Below are 15,020 nucleotides of genomic sequence, written 5' to 3'. Positions count from 1 at the left end.
TCAAAGTAAAGAGCGCCACACAGACTCATTCGATAATCAATGGAGACGGCTTCGTGTGTTTTCAGAACACAAACGTGACGCGTTGTTCAGATGTTTTGTGTTTGTGATGCCTCCTCACCGACTGCTTGGGTTTCACTGACACGTCTCAGTTTAAAACCTGCAGGACAAACAGAGCGACTGGAGGAAGAAGATGCTGCTTCATCATCGCCCTGTGGACGCTCATATGGAGAGCTAATATTAGCCTGTATTTCCATAATCTGCATGTGTGTGTGTGAGTCATCATGCATGGAGGCTGACAGATGGTCGACGGGTGGATGACAGAGTACAGCACGCTACAGCGTGCCCAACAAACCAGTGAACTACACCCAGTATCCACTGATAAAGAAACAAACGCGCTGAATTCCTCCTTCTCTCTGACACGACCTCTGTGATGTCATCGTCTGCCCGCCGCACCGCCATCGTGTTGAAGCAGTGAGATGACATCAGGCCCATAATGTAGGAGTGTGTGTTTGCCGTCCACACGCACGCACACATGCAAAATCACCACAACCTGGTGACTTTTATATCAATCCTGTTCCCATGACAACCAGTCCTGAAAATAGTCGAGAGGATGCCAGCGGTTTCTGACCACAAATTCACACACAGTGAACAGTGACATTCAGTGTGTGTCTGTGTATAGGCGCTAGTTAAAACCACAGGTTTCCAGCTGCACCACTCATCTTCCTCCCAGCATCTCGTCATCAGCGGTTGACACTGTGTGATCTCCACAGAGAGCTACTGAGACATCTTTGTGTTGGGATTTTGTGACAAGATTATCCTTTTCCTTTTATCATCCATCCATGCATCTTCTTCTGATCCGGGGCCGCCTCGTGGGGGCAGCAGCCCAAGCAGAGAAGCCCAGACCTCCCTCTCCCCAGCCATCTCCTCCAGCTTATCCGGGGGAACACCAAGGCGTTCCCAGGCCCAGATATAATCTCTCCAGCGTGTCCTGGGTCTGCCCCGGGGCCTCCTCCCGGTAGGACATGCCCGGAACACCTCACCCAGGATGCATCCTTATGAGATGCCTGAACCACCTCAACTTCGTCTCTGGCTCTTGACGAGGGCGGTCGCACTTTCTCCCTCTCCCTTCCCTTATCTTTCCTGCTTGGCTTTCTCATGTCTTTGGCTCCATCCACACCAGCCCGGATAGATTTGAAAGCTGTGTTTTCATCTGAAAACGCTCTGTGTCCACGCTAGTGTTTTCAGTTGTTCTCACGGAGTTGTGCATCCACATTGAAACAGCTGAAAACGCTTACGTTCCAGTCCTGCACAAAAGGAGCATGGAGCATGTACAAACTGATGTTAATCTTTTTCAGGGCTCTCAAAATTGAGCAAACAAAACAGCTGCTGTATAACGCCCTCCGCTGTCTTTGTTTAATTGGTCACATGACTGCATCACATGACTAAAATGCGTCATCGTTTTAGAAAGTCTGCGTTTTCGAGTGTCCACACTGTGACGGGGCAGCTCCGTTTTGAAATGTATGCGTTTTCGAGAGCGTTTTCAAATCACTGCATTTTCCTTGGGAAAAACACCGTCTCAGTGTGGACGGGAGGCCAAAACGGAGAGAAAACGATGCGCGTTCAAACGAAAACGCATCAGTGTGGACGTAGCCTCTGTCTAGTCTTGTCTACTTCTCTCCCTCTACCCTGGAAGAATCTCACAGTCTGTTCTCTAAAACCTAAAAGAGGAATTATGGATTTGATCAACTGGTTCCTGACTGCCATTGACATCCAGGTGAAGCTTAGGCTTTTCTGGCGGCGGACTGGAAAGCGATGTCGAGCGTGCTTTGTTATATTTGCTCAGAACAGCTCCGTGGAGGGGAATTTGTTTTCCACGTCCCTGCTTGGATACGCAGGGCCCGGCTCTCTGAGACCGTGCTGCCTCAGGACGGTTCATCCAGACTCTCCTGCTGACTGGCTTTTCATCCCCTCGGTGAGTGGAATCTACGAGCGTGAAGGCTCAAACCCCGAGTATTTACGTCCTTTGACTCGAGCCTCTGCTAAAAATGATGCTTCCACCCCGCTGAACATGGCGCTTTTTAATGCCCGCTCATTGACTAATAAATCATTCGTGCTTAACGATTTTATATCTTCTAAAAAACTGGACTTCTTATTTCTGCCTGAGACCTGGCAGCGGGACTTGGACTAGTCGTCCCTCATTGAACTGTCCCCGAACAGCTATTCCTTCATCAGCTAGCCTCGGGGATCTGGTTGTGGAGGAGGTCTCGCTGTGGCATTTCAGGGCCGTTTCTCCTGCCGCTCAGTGAAAGAACAAAATGAACAAAAATAAAGTTCAACATCAGTAACATCATAGCACCCACCCAGCAGTATAGAAACTCCGTCATGCTAGCTAGTACACAGTATGAAAAAAGTCAGCACAACGAAAATAAACTCCACCTAAACTTGGTTCATATCTGACCCAGATGGACTGCAGGTCATAACTTCTTACCTGAAGTTCAGTTCACCTGATACTTGGACCGGCGGCCGCCTCGGGTCTCTGCTCCTCCTGCCTCCCCTTCCTTCATCCACCTGCTGGCCTCCACCACTTGCTAATGTTACTGAATCTGTGGAAGCTCTGCGATGCCACCACACGAAGTAACGAGTAAGGAGCCTATCTAAATCCCAGTAACGAGTAACGAGCTTATCTAAATCCCAGTAACGAGTAACGCGTTCCTGGTTTTGGCATAATAACTAGTTACCGTGCTCGTTACCACAATAATAACGTAGTTACTGTAACGCGTTACTTAATAACACGCTGGTCCCTACTCTGTTCTTGCGACTGCACTGAGCTCTCAATGCATCTACATGTCCCAGACATCCTGGTGATCCTAGACTAGACAGAGCTGATGTGTCGAACAACATCCTCACCACTCCTCCAAAGTGAGATGCTGTAGTACACAGGTGTATGTGGAGGATACCTGTCATGGTCCTGTCACATCAACACTAGGGATGGGTATCGTTTAGGTTTTATCCGATACCGGTGCCAAATCGGTACTTTTGAAACGGTGCCGGTGCTTAAACGGTGCTCGAACCGGTGCTTAAAGAATGGAGAACACAAACTTTGTCCAAAAACCTCTCATGTTTAGCTGTTTTTTGTAAAAAGATAACAATGTTAGCCTTTTCTGCAGCTATGGGGCATATATGGTATCACTCTTGGCTGGAAGCAGTGCTTAATCAATGGGAAAAACACAAACTTTGTCCAAAAACCTCTCATGTTTAACTGTTTTCCACTTTTTCTTTGGTCATTTTAGCATTTTTGGCCAGGGTGAAGGGAGTATCTGCCATCAAACAAGAAGACAGCCGCATGTAGCTATGATGATGTTTGCTAGTTCACCTTACATGCATAAATGTAATAACGTGGTTAGCCTACTCAATGTAAATTACACACGAACATGAAGCTACTCACGCAGAGAAGAACGGCTGCTGCTGCATCATCATCCTCATCATTTCTGCTACACTGGCAGGGCTAGGGGCCAGGACTCTCCTCTTCGGGTTCTTGGGGGATGTTGCTCCGGGTCCGATAACTGGCAACCCACCCGACGTGCACGGTGTGAGGTCTCGCAGCAAGCTATCAAATACGGCGCATTTCTGGGCTTTTAAAAAAAACGCTATGCGTCGCCAGGTGTTTCATCGGATTCGAGGTGTTACCTCCTTTGACAGTATCACAGTATCAGCTTAAAGCACTTGTTGCTGCTGAGTTTGCATCTTTTGCTGTGAAGTACAGCCAGACTTTGACCGCTTCACCTTGGGCATTTTAAACCTGTAGCTCTGCTCTAAAAGAACGTACGTACCTGGACCCGCCTACTATCCTCGGAAACGTAAAATGATTGGCTAGAAGTGTATCACAGCTCAGGAAAAAAAAGCACCGAAATGTGCGCTGCTTTTCGGTCTGGTTACTACCGTTTATGTCAGAACCGGTGCCATTATGGCACCGGACACCGGTACCCATCCCTAATCAACACCGTGGTGAAAAAGGCCCGACAGCGTCTCTACCACCTCAGACGGTTGAGAGACTTCCAACTGCCCTCCAAGGTGCTCAGGAACTTTTACTCGTGCACCATAGAGAGCATCCTGACGGGAAACATCTTAACCTGGTTCGGGAACAGCACCATGCAGGACAGACGAGCTCTACAGAGGGTTGTGCGGTCAGCTGAGCGCACCATCCGCTCCGAGCTCCCTGACCTGCACTCAATCTACAGCAGGCGGTGCCGGACCAAGGCCAGGAAGATGGTGAAGGACCTCAGCCATCCCAACAACAGACTGTTCTCTCTGCTGAGGTCAGGAAAGCGATTCCGCTCCCTGAAGACCAACACAGAGAGACTGAGGAGGAGCTTCTTCCCGCAGGCGATACGGTCTCTCAATCACACCACCACACAGTACTGACCCACACATACAGTTTTTACACACACTGGACATTGTTTCACTTCATCACTTAAATCACTTTAAGCATATTTGCACTGCACAAGACATAATGTGGATTGCACAACACTGGTCACTATATTCTTCATTTCCAGTTAATACTTGTACAGCTGCTGTTATTGTGTATATATTTATTTATAATTCTTCATACATTCTTATATAGTTCTATATTGTGTATTTTGTTGTACAGTTATTTTATTTTCAACTTTAATTCATATATTTTATCTTATTCTTTCCCGGTTAAATTTACCCTTCATTCTAATTTGTGTTGTACAGTTATTTCATTTTTAACCTTAATTTATATTTTATTCCTTCCTAGTTAAATTTACCCTTTTTAATTTTTCATATTTATTTCCTATCTTATTCATAGCCTTTTCCTTTTTTGTTTTCTTTAGGTCACGAGCAGTTGTCCAAGCATTTCACTACATATCGTACTGTGTATGACTGTGTACGTGACAAATAAAATTTGAATTTGAATTTGAATTTGATACTACGTCTACTACCATGTATGTCTACACACATCCAGTGACACTGCAGCACTAGCTGTAAGTACCAACAAAGCCCCAAGCCTACTGCTGATAAATGTGCGGCTCTCGAGACCCGCACCATTTCATAAACACACCACTCAATCCAAAACCTAACTTATATGTACCTGGTATAGAATCAGGTGTCAAACTCACGTTCCTTCCTCAACCTTGTTGGACAGGTCTTCTGCAGCTGATGCAGGCATGTGGGGATGGTTCAGGGACCGAGCAGCATCATGATCATGTGAGACTCTGCTCTTCTTGCTCTTTGGGAGCGACTGGTCCACTCAACTCACTCTGGGGCTTTACATTGTCAGGTCAAGACACTACAGTAATCCAGCGTGTGTGTCTCACAGAAGGCTTCAGCAGCATCTCGGGGTCGACTGGTCCACAGTCCAGGACCATACGTGGGTGTGAGGAACTCTGTGAGGCCGCCGGGTTAACATCCGAACATCACAACAAGCAGTCAGAGGAAGCAATCTGTTCTTATCATCTTCATCACTTTCATGCACATCAATTACATCCATCACAAACACCTACTATGTCACTATGGTAACCGCTGTGACCATGACCCCCACCTTTTGGACTGTGGGAAGAAGCTCGCCCAGGCATGAGGGCAACATGCAGCTCCAGCTCAGCAGGAAGGTCGAAGCTTCCTGCGGTGAGGTCATGGCAGAGGACATTACCCCTTGGTCGGGAGGGGGGGTTTGAGGGTATGATTACGCTTTAATTATTCCATTAAATGCACTTTAATTTGCCATCAGCACAGCGGGGGAGCCACAGTCACACATTCAGCCTTTCCTCGCTGATAATAATGATGGAATTGCTCCTTCCTGTCACACTGTGCATGCTCTCACTGATTATTTACTGGAGGAAAATTGCTCTTGTTTCTGCTGCTGTGTTATCACATGAGGATTTAAAGCTTTAATTAGGATTAATTCAGGCTGAATAAGAAATTTAAATGGAGGGGAGGGGGTGTTGCTTTATTCTGAGTCAGAATAACTAATAATGAAAGTCCAGTTTCCTGAACACGTCTGTCCAAGCTGCTGGTACGTGACCCTTCAGCCTGCATGTCAACCACTAAACTGCTACAGTCACCCTGCTGCTCGTCTCAATGGCACCGGGGGGGTTCTTGGATAGATGTTAAAGATCTGCACACTTGAAGCTGTTATCACATACTTGTATATTTATACAAGAGTACAAACATCTTCTGTCCTCTCAGTGTTTGCACTCAGCAAACAAACAGCACGTTACTCTGAACCAGAGAAGCCGCTCGCCCTGCAGGGCGCTTTTATTACGGAGCTTTAAACAGCTTCCATCAGGAATGAATGAATTGTATGTAATTATTCAATCAACATGTTTGTACCAAGTTAGTCTAATTAAATTCATTTAAATTCAGGTTATATTGTTTAAACACTTTGGCACATCAAACGTCAGTCTTGTTACATGAACTAGTAAAATATTTGTTTGTCCAATGATAATCTTGTTGAATGAACAAATGTAACTTATGTGTGTAGTACATGTTGTGTTCATATTACATAACGTTCAACAAAAACAGATTTACAACAACTTCCAATACATCCAGTCCTGGGGGGCATAACCCAGAAGAGACAGGTACACTCAAAAAAAAGGAAATAGGGTGGTTGTTACATTACAAAAGTCTAACTTGAGCAAAATAGTTTCATGTTTCTATGGTGAATCCAATTAAATCATGATGGATGAGATTCAACCACTTAGTTTGTTCTTCTTCAGATGACCTGATACAGTCTAGGAAGAGCAGTTAGTTGCCTGCACTCACGAAATTCACAAGATCACACGAGATTTCAAACCACAGGACAATCACTGGGGTTATAAGAGGCAGAAAACCACACACACACCACGTGTATGCTGTGGCTGTCGATTGTGGTTTAACCTGGAAAGAAACATGAAGAAAATTCTGCATCAAGCATAGCGTTCCTGCTTTTGTTAAGTTTGGCAGCTCAGTGGCTGAGTGGAACCTGAGGGAACAGTGCGAACCACCACCACGCCACCAAAATTAAAATAAAGGGTCAATTTAACGAGGAAAGAATAAAATAAAATATCAAAATTAAAGTTAAAAATAAAACAACTGTAGAACAAAATACACAATATAGAAATATATGAAGAATATATGAAGAAATACAGAACAAGAGCAGCTGTACGAGTAATACACGTTTAAATGTAGTTTAGTGGATTTCTCCCTGTGCAGTAGCGCTGCTGCTTTAGATAAATGCACCACAGCTAATGAACAGACTTTGTCCCTGTTAGACTTTTAAGAGACAACCTGCCCACACAATATGCCAGGACACTGTGACTAACACGCAGGGACACACGGATACTTGACCTGCGATCGCCGACGCTGATGTTCTTCTTTCTGGCAGGTGTGGTGGAAGGAAAACTGAAAAGCTGCGATGACATCCAAGGATGGTGCGTGAGTTACAGATCAGGTATTCTGAAGGCAGCATGCCATTCATTTATCAGCTTACTTTCAAAATCAGGATGTGATGACACAAACGGATCTGTGTGTCCGACTGAAACCTACATTTACAGAAATACTTTTCCTTAACTTTAAAAATCTTTGGTAGCCATTAGCAGAGGTGTGGACTCGAGTCACATGACTCGGACTCGAGTCCAAGTCATGTTACTCGAGTCCAAGTCATGTGACTCGAGTCACATGACTTGGACTCGAGTCAGACTCGAGTCCAAGTCATGTGACTCGAGTCATTCATTTTATGACTTTAGACTTGACTTGAAAAAATGTTCTAAGACTTGTGACTTGACTTGGACTTTTACACCAATGACTTGGGACTTGAATTGGACTTGAACCGGTTTACTTGAAAAGACTTGATATTTCACCCCAAATATAAAATTTAACACACATATTATATAGAAAGTGTGCATCATTAATTCAAACCACACTCCGTACGTATGTGTGCGTGAGCTGTAGCACAGCCAATCAAATTAACCCGATTTTTTTTTTGTGTCCCGTTTGGATCTTTACCATCAGAATTGTTGTCTTAAGGCCAAGAAAGATGCCAAGCGGATTTATTTTACCAAGTGGATCATCATGGCCTTGCCATATTGGTCCATTTGATTGACCTTTATTATAATTATGAATTTATTTTATTTTCAGTTGCTACAAACGGGACAGACATGACTGGGGGATAGGACAGGGAGAAAGAATGAAAGAAAGAGAGGGAGAGAAAGAAAACCAAAGGGGAGAAGAGACGGTGAGAAAGGGGGGAAGAAAGAAAGAAAAACAAACAAAACACCTGGATCACCTGTATGGAGAAAAAAAACAGGAGAAAGCAAACAACAAAGAGCAACATAATAAAAAGAACAGCACCATCACAATAAACTAGCTAGCAGTAGATATCAGTAGATACTAAATAATAAACGATATTGTGCAGCACGTAAGATAGACAGCGCACAATGTGCTTTGAGGCAGCAGCCAAGAAAGCTGTAGTCCGCGTCTGTGAATACCCGTGTGTACACCTGTGTGCATACCTGTGTGGATCAGCATTCCAAAGGTTTCTCCATGTAACGATCTGCTAGAGGGAGTGGGGGGGCCACAGCCCCGTCCTCCAGGGTATGAAGCAGGTATGGAGGAGATCCAGGCCCCAGACATCCAGAGGCCCCAGAGTACAAGGACCCGAGGAGGACCACCAAAGGGGGGGAACCGTGCCTGGTTATTTCTAACATTTTGAGTTATTTTCCAGTGTTAGAAAACCAGCACTGCTCGGTGTTAGCCATTGTTTATCTTCAAAACTGACTAGGTTACTTTTAAACATATAACACTGTCAAAAGTGTTAATTTAACACTCAGAGGTGTGGACCCATATAGACACTCTCCAGTGTTAATTTAACACTGGAGATTTTGCTGTGCACTATTCCTCTCAGAGAGCAGCGCGACTCTTCCCGAAAACCCTCAGTGTCTAAATGCATTTAAAATTGAGGGCAGGGCACCAGCGCCAGAGGTGGGTTGGAATACACCGACCATCCACTGGATGCTGTAAAACGTGCCCACCCCCAAGGCCCTATATGTATGTGTTAGGTGAGAGTGTGAGTAATGTGGATGTCTAGGTTGCAGAATAAAATTGAGGCACAGGCGGCCAGAAGGGGACAGAGGGGGAGTGCCTCCCCTGCACCCTGGTGACATACCTGCGCCCCAAGCCCTGCGTGTGTGGGTGTGTGTGGTAGAGCGGGAATAGGGAGGCAGCTGAAGATGGGGAGGGAAGAAAGGGAGGGGCAAGTGGCCGACGCCACCGACGCCGATTCTTTTTTTAAAAAGAAAAGAAAAAAACCCTCAAAAATGCTACAAGGAGTTATTTTTGGTATTTACATACATGCAATACACACAACAGCAGATGTGTCACTGCTGCTGCTGTCAGGCCTGCAGGTATCAGGCTGCTGTTCTCCTTCATCTCATAGTGGACAGAAATTATTTTTTGGAGTGACACAAATAATTTGTGTGGCATCAGATTTGATGCAGAACAGCTGATTGTTCTGTAAATAGTTTGAAATGTTTATTTAAAAACACCTTGGCTGCATTTTTAGGTAAACAGCTGCAAAAACTCAGTTACTTTTCTGAAGAAGTAACTATATAATTAATTACCCAACATTGGTCATTATTTACTGTATTTGCAGACAGAGTTACAGACTCTCTCCCAGACCACAGACTCATCATACAGTCAGAGCTTTATTAAAAATAAAGAAAGTTGTGTTTTCAAAATTGGAGTTGAAGTTATTTTTCCTTCCAATAGTGTTAACATGCTGCAGGTCATGAACAAGATTTTTTTACATTTTCATTGTCAGTGGGCTGAAGCAGTTAATTAAAAGTCGTCTAACAGAAATGTAAATGCTGTGATTTGATTATTTTAATAAACATGTAACTTGGATGGATTCGATGCTGGCGTGACCACAGTGCACACGTCTGCTGTTGCTCACAGCGGTCCGAGGGATGCTCAGGGAGTTTGTGTGTTCGCTCACACACATGAAACATTAGAGGGAACATTGGTCACAGGTCACTGACTGATGATTTGGTGCTATAGATTAACTAGAATTTATTATCATGACAATTGTTAGGCTGCTGATGTAAATTGATTCATTAGTGTATATTTGACAAAGAATCTTAAGTGACATGTCTCACTTTTTATATGTGTTATTTTATCAGGTGGCAGTATGTCCTAGTGCAGTCAGAGGGGAGGAGCCAGGGCCAAAGGTGAGGCACATCAAGCTCAGAATAATAATTGTAATCTGAGGATAAAACACAGGTACTGAGGATGAAAGAAGCTTCAGTGCTCTCAGAAGAGTAAAAACAGGGCTAAGGTCCACCAGGAGAGACTGGACAGTATAGATGGAAAACCAATATGCCAGCAGTTTATCTCAGTTAACGAGAGGAGCAGGCATGTGTTTGGCTCCTAAACATAGTGGACGTTGAGTTGTTGTGTGGGACACCAGTAGCTGTAACAGTAGTTCATGTTTAGAATAAAAGATCCCAGCTTAAATGGCTTAAAAGCATGTAGAATAGCATATGTAGGGTAGTATATTTCTCCTTTTTTTTAAAGAAGCAAAGACAAAAGAGGGGAAAACAGAAACAGGGCAGGTTCGGTGGTTGAATCATCCGTCCCCACCAACGCCAAAACCAAATCTACGCCCTTGCGCTCACTACATGCTTTATACAGTTTCCTCAGATATGCATGAACATTTTCACACTTTTCTCTTTTGTTTAAACTCTCGTAAAGTTCAACCCATCGTAGAAACATAAGTCCAGTATTATAAAACGAAACCGTGCAGAACGTTTCGTGGGCAGATTTATATAAATTCGACAAGCTAAACTCATTCTGTGCTGTACAGCAGCAGTCCGTAACCTTTTTTGCACCACGGACCAGTTTAATGTCAGACAATATTTTCACGGACCGGCCTTTAAGGTGTCGCAGATAAATACGACAAAATAAAATTATACAAACAAAGACAAAAACGGTGGTATTTTGTAAATATAATAATAAACGCGAATTCACTGTGTAATTGTGTAACTTTATGAGCAGCGTCCTCCTGAAATGTGCCAACAACGTCCTCCTATGTGCTGCTCTCTGGTCGCTATGGTAACGCGTGAATAGTTCTTTCAAAATAAGACACACGACCACGACACGGGAAAAGACACAGGGAAACCGACTCAGCGGACCGGCACTGGTCCATGGCCCTGTTGGGGCCCGCTGCTGTACAGGAGACACTGTACTAGGTTGATGGACAATGGTCTACAACAATCACAATGCACAACACAATGTACTGAAAAAAATTATTTGTATTGGGACAGCCTTCGTCACATTGCTGTGACGTAATCAGCCTTAAAATGCGGCCTGTAAGGCTGCAGACCCTGAATTGGGACACAGCCATTAAATACAAAAGGTGGACGGAGCTAAGAGGAAACAGCTGGGAGACACGGCTGACGAGCCAGGGAGAGCACAAAGCTGAACGCACAGGCATAAGGCACAGACCTACAAAGTAAAACATGAAGTACACGACAGACAGAGAGATCCAGACGAGACACAGAACTTAACAGACGCAGACTCATGAGCAGACAAAATAACATCATGGACAGACAGAGGGAACACAGAGAAGAGGGAGCACAGAATAAACACCAGGAGACCAAATAACAAAACCTAAAAACTAGAACTCAGGAAGTACTGCCAAACCAGGAAGCTGAAATACTAGGACAGAACCAAAACAGACAGTCATACTTTGTAATAAAATCAAAAGAAAAAGTACAAAACCAAAAACACTGGCTCACCGACGCAGGACCCTGAGGTCCCACAGGACGATAATCACACGACATAAATCGATAAAACCTGTAAGCCAATCAAACGCGCATGTAACGTTTGCAGTTTGACACAAAGTGATATGTTTCTCCTGTTTGTCACATTTTCACTGCACTCTCGCTTCGTTGGGATGAATTAAGCTTAATTTAGAAAACCAGATTAAACATTTTTCTCAAAATGAGTTCAAAAACATGTTTGTGTAACTCACTGTGGGCTCTTCTGGTTTTCAAATGTACGCTGTTTAAAAAGAAATGTGTGAGTGTGTCAGCAGACATGGTGGTCCACGGTGATGATGATGGGGAGGAGGAGGATAACCTCTGAGCCTGTGTCATTAGAGGAAGCAGCTCTGAGCTCACGGGTTCACCTCGTGTCTGGAGCTGGAGCTCTGGCGCCCTCTAGTGCTCACCAGCTGTTACAAGAACCTTCGTCTGTGGGCAGCAGGCTGTGAGGGTGGAGAAAACAAACACGCCTAGGGATGCTAGTAAAATGTTAGATATTATAAACGCTTCATAACATGCTTAACAGCATAATAAATAATACTGAAAAACTGTTCTGATTAAACTGGATGCAAAGCATACAGAAATACTCGTGTATCTCTGGGGCAGTGACCCCTGACCTCTGTCTTTTTTTTACTGAAGCCATGCAGAGTGTTACTTTCATGTTGTGCAGGGAATGGGAGGAAATTCTGTGCTTTTTAATTGCTTTTCCAGAACTTTAATCCCTCAAACCTGTAAACGTAACGCACTTTTCTCTGTTTCTCATATATATGACCCTTGGTTATGTTGGAGTACATATTTTTAAAAGTTTATTCTTCAGCCACCACCCTGCCATGAACCTCGGGATAGGCTAGACCTCAAAGTATACAGCTAACCTGCAGAGCTGCCAAGTAACAAAGTACAAATACTTCTGGACTGTACTAAAGTATAATTTTCAGGTATCTGTGATTCAGTGCTTTTTTTCTGACCACTTTTTACTTTTACTCCCTACATGTTTACACAAACACATTTCTATGAGCTGAACAAACATCAGCAAACACACAAACTGTGTGTGTGCAGTTTGTCTCACAGTGTGCTGCAGCTAAAGTCCGGCTGCTGATCTGACAGGGAGAGAAAAGACAGAGATGGAGACAGATGATAAAGAAGGAGAGAGCTTAGTGTTAAAGGACGGACTGAAACGAACTGAGACAGACTGACTGTGTTATCTAAAGACTGCATGAGAATCCTCTGCAGGTCAGCGCAGGATATACAGGTGAGTTTGCTGCACTCTGATTGGTTTACAGTAAAGACCAGTGTGTGACTGGTGCACAGTGGCTGTGGATTCATGGTCACAGTTAGCTGATATAAAGACAGCATCAACAGTGTCAGTGTAGAGGATGGAATCAGCCAGGACAGCTCAGGGGACATCTGCTCACATCTGGATGAATCCAGGTGTGTACATGCACAGAGAGCAGCAGGTCAGCTGATCACAGCCTGCACACCAAGAACATCTACTGGTCTAGCTGTACCTGAATTGGGACACACCCTTTGTTGGCTGGATTTACGTACTGCAGGGACACAAACATGTCCTTAAAATGTCTTTTTGAGCTCAGACTCCACTTTATAATATTCTGTGTGCAGCTGGAAAACACCACTTGCACTGTGCCCCACAATCTTTATTTGTCACTGGCATTTAGCTAATGAGTAATCCCAAGATTGCCTTTCACCTAACTGCTGACACGGGTTGCAACATAGCTGGCATCAGTGCTGCCAGACTTAAGCATTCCCAACCCCCGCCCGCTTCCTCTGACACATGTAGGGTCTTGGGTGGGGTGCCACACAGGCCACAGTTGGAAGGCCTTTGGCTTTGCTCGCTGTGCTGTGCAGCCACCCGTCCCTCCTTTTTAATTATAAAGTAGTATTTACAGACCACCACATACAGGACCCTGGGGGACAGGTGCGTTACCCAGAGGTTGGTGGCTGGGGCTCAATTTTACATGCACCTTATACATTGGGGGGGGCAGACTGTTGACAAGCTGTCAAGTGCTTATGTTGCAACTGTCCCCTAATTTGTAATAGCACTCTAGGTTTCATGCAATCATACTCATTATTCACACCTCATACGCTCACGTCCACCAACGCATGCACCCTGTAGGGCATGTTTAACACAGACAAGCAGGGCGGGGAGCAGGCAGGTCTTTCTACACCCGTTTCCTGCACCCTACCTGAGCCCGGGCTGTGTGTGTCTGTATGGTCAGCACTTCCTGTTCCTGTTCCAACACACAGTGGTGGTTTTATGAACCTAATCGGTGTAGTCAGTTTAATTAAAAAAACAACAACATCAACAACATCTTATTTCATAGCGTGATCTTGACGTGCATCATTCAAAGCACATTTTCTGTTGATTAACTCACTGATTCTATTCACTTTATTCACTCACTGTCTTTACTGTTTTGCTAGCTTAGCTTAGCTTGTAGCCGACTCGCTAGCAGCATGGCTACTTCACCTGTCCCTCCTGCACTTTCCTGCTCATTGTGTCAAATGTTTAGCTACTGTCGAGAAGGGAAATTATTTTACTGCTATAGTTAAATAATTGTCATCATTACCATTGCATTAATAATAAAATCTGGAGGTTCTTGATTCAGGGGTAGAACAGTGTGTGTCTTTCAGAAAGGCTAAAAGTCACAGGCTGACAGGAAACAGGCTTGCAGAGAGTTTGCACAAGCAGGAAGTTATTTTAAGCAACAGTATGATCATTGCTTTAACAATGTAACAGATAGCTTTAAGAAGGCCTTAAGATGCTTATGCACACAGTTATTATGTTTAGTAGAGGTTCTTGATTAAAACATTTATTTAGTAGAAGACATACACATAGTCTCAGTGAGCTTCTGGTCTGGTAAAAGGTCAGAAGTGCAACAGGTGAATTGAGAAAGAGCATTTGAGGACGAGACACAGACAGTAGGTGAAGAGGTGACACAAAGAGCATGTGAGGTCGTGACACACACACATAGAGTTAAATTTATTCAGAGGAACCGTTTCTTGTTGTCTCGGCAAGAAAGAGGAACAATTCATTTTAAGATAAGAACGGAAAGTACCAAGCCATGAAAATAGAAGATGGTTTTCTGGGTGAAAAGTCATATCCATAGTTTCAGTTCGATTATTACATATACGAGAGTGGTTTCTGTCTCTCTGTCTGGTGAGGGGTCAGGAGCTAGTCGCGAGGTGAAA

The sequence above is a fragment of the Astatotilapia calliptera genome, chromosome 22, assembly GCF_964374335.1.
Source record: "Astatotilapia calliptera chromosome 22, fAstCal68.1, whole genome shotgun sequence".
Lineage (NCBI taxonomy): Eukaryota > Metazoa > Chordata > Actinopteri > Cichliformes > Cichlidae > Astatotilapia > Astatotilapia calliptera.
The sequence above is the reverse complement of the archived record's forward strand: the minus strand, read 5'-3'. Positions refer to the sequence as shown.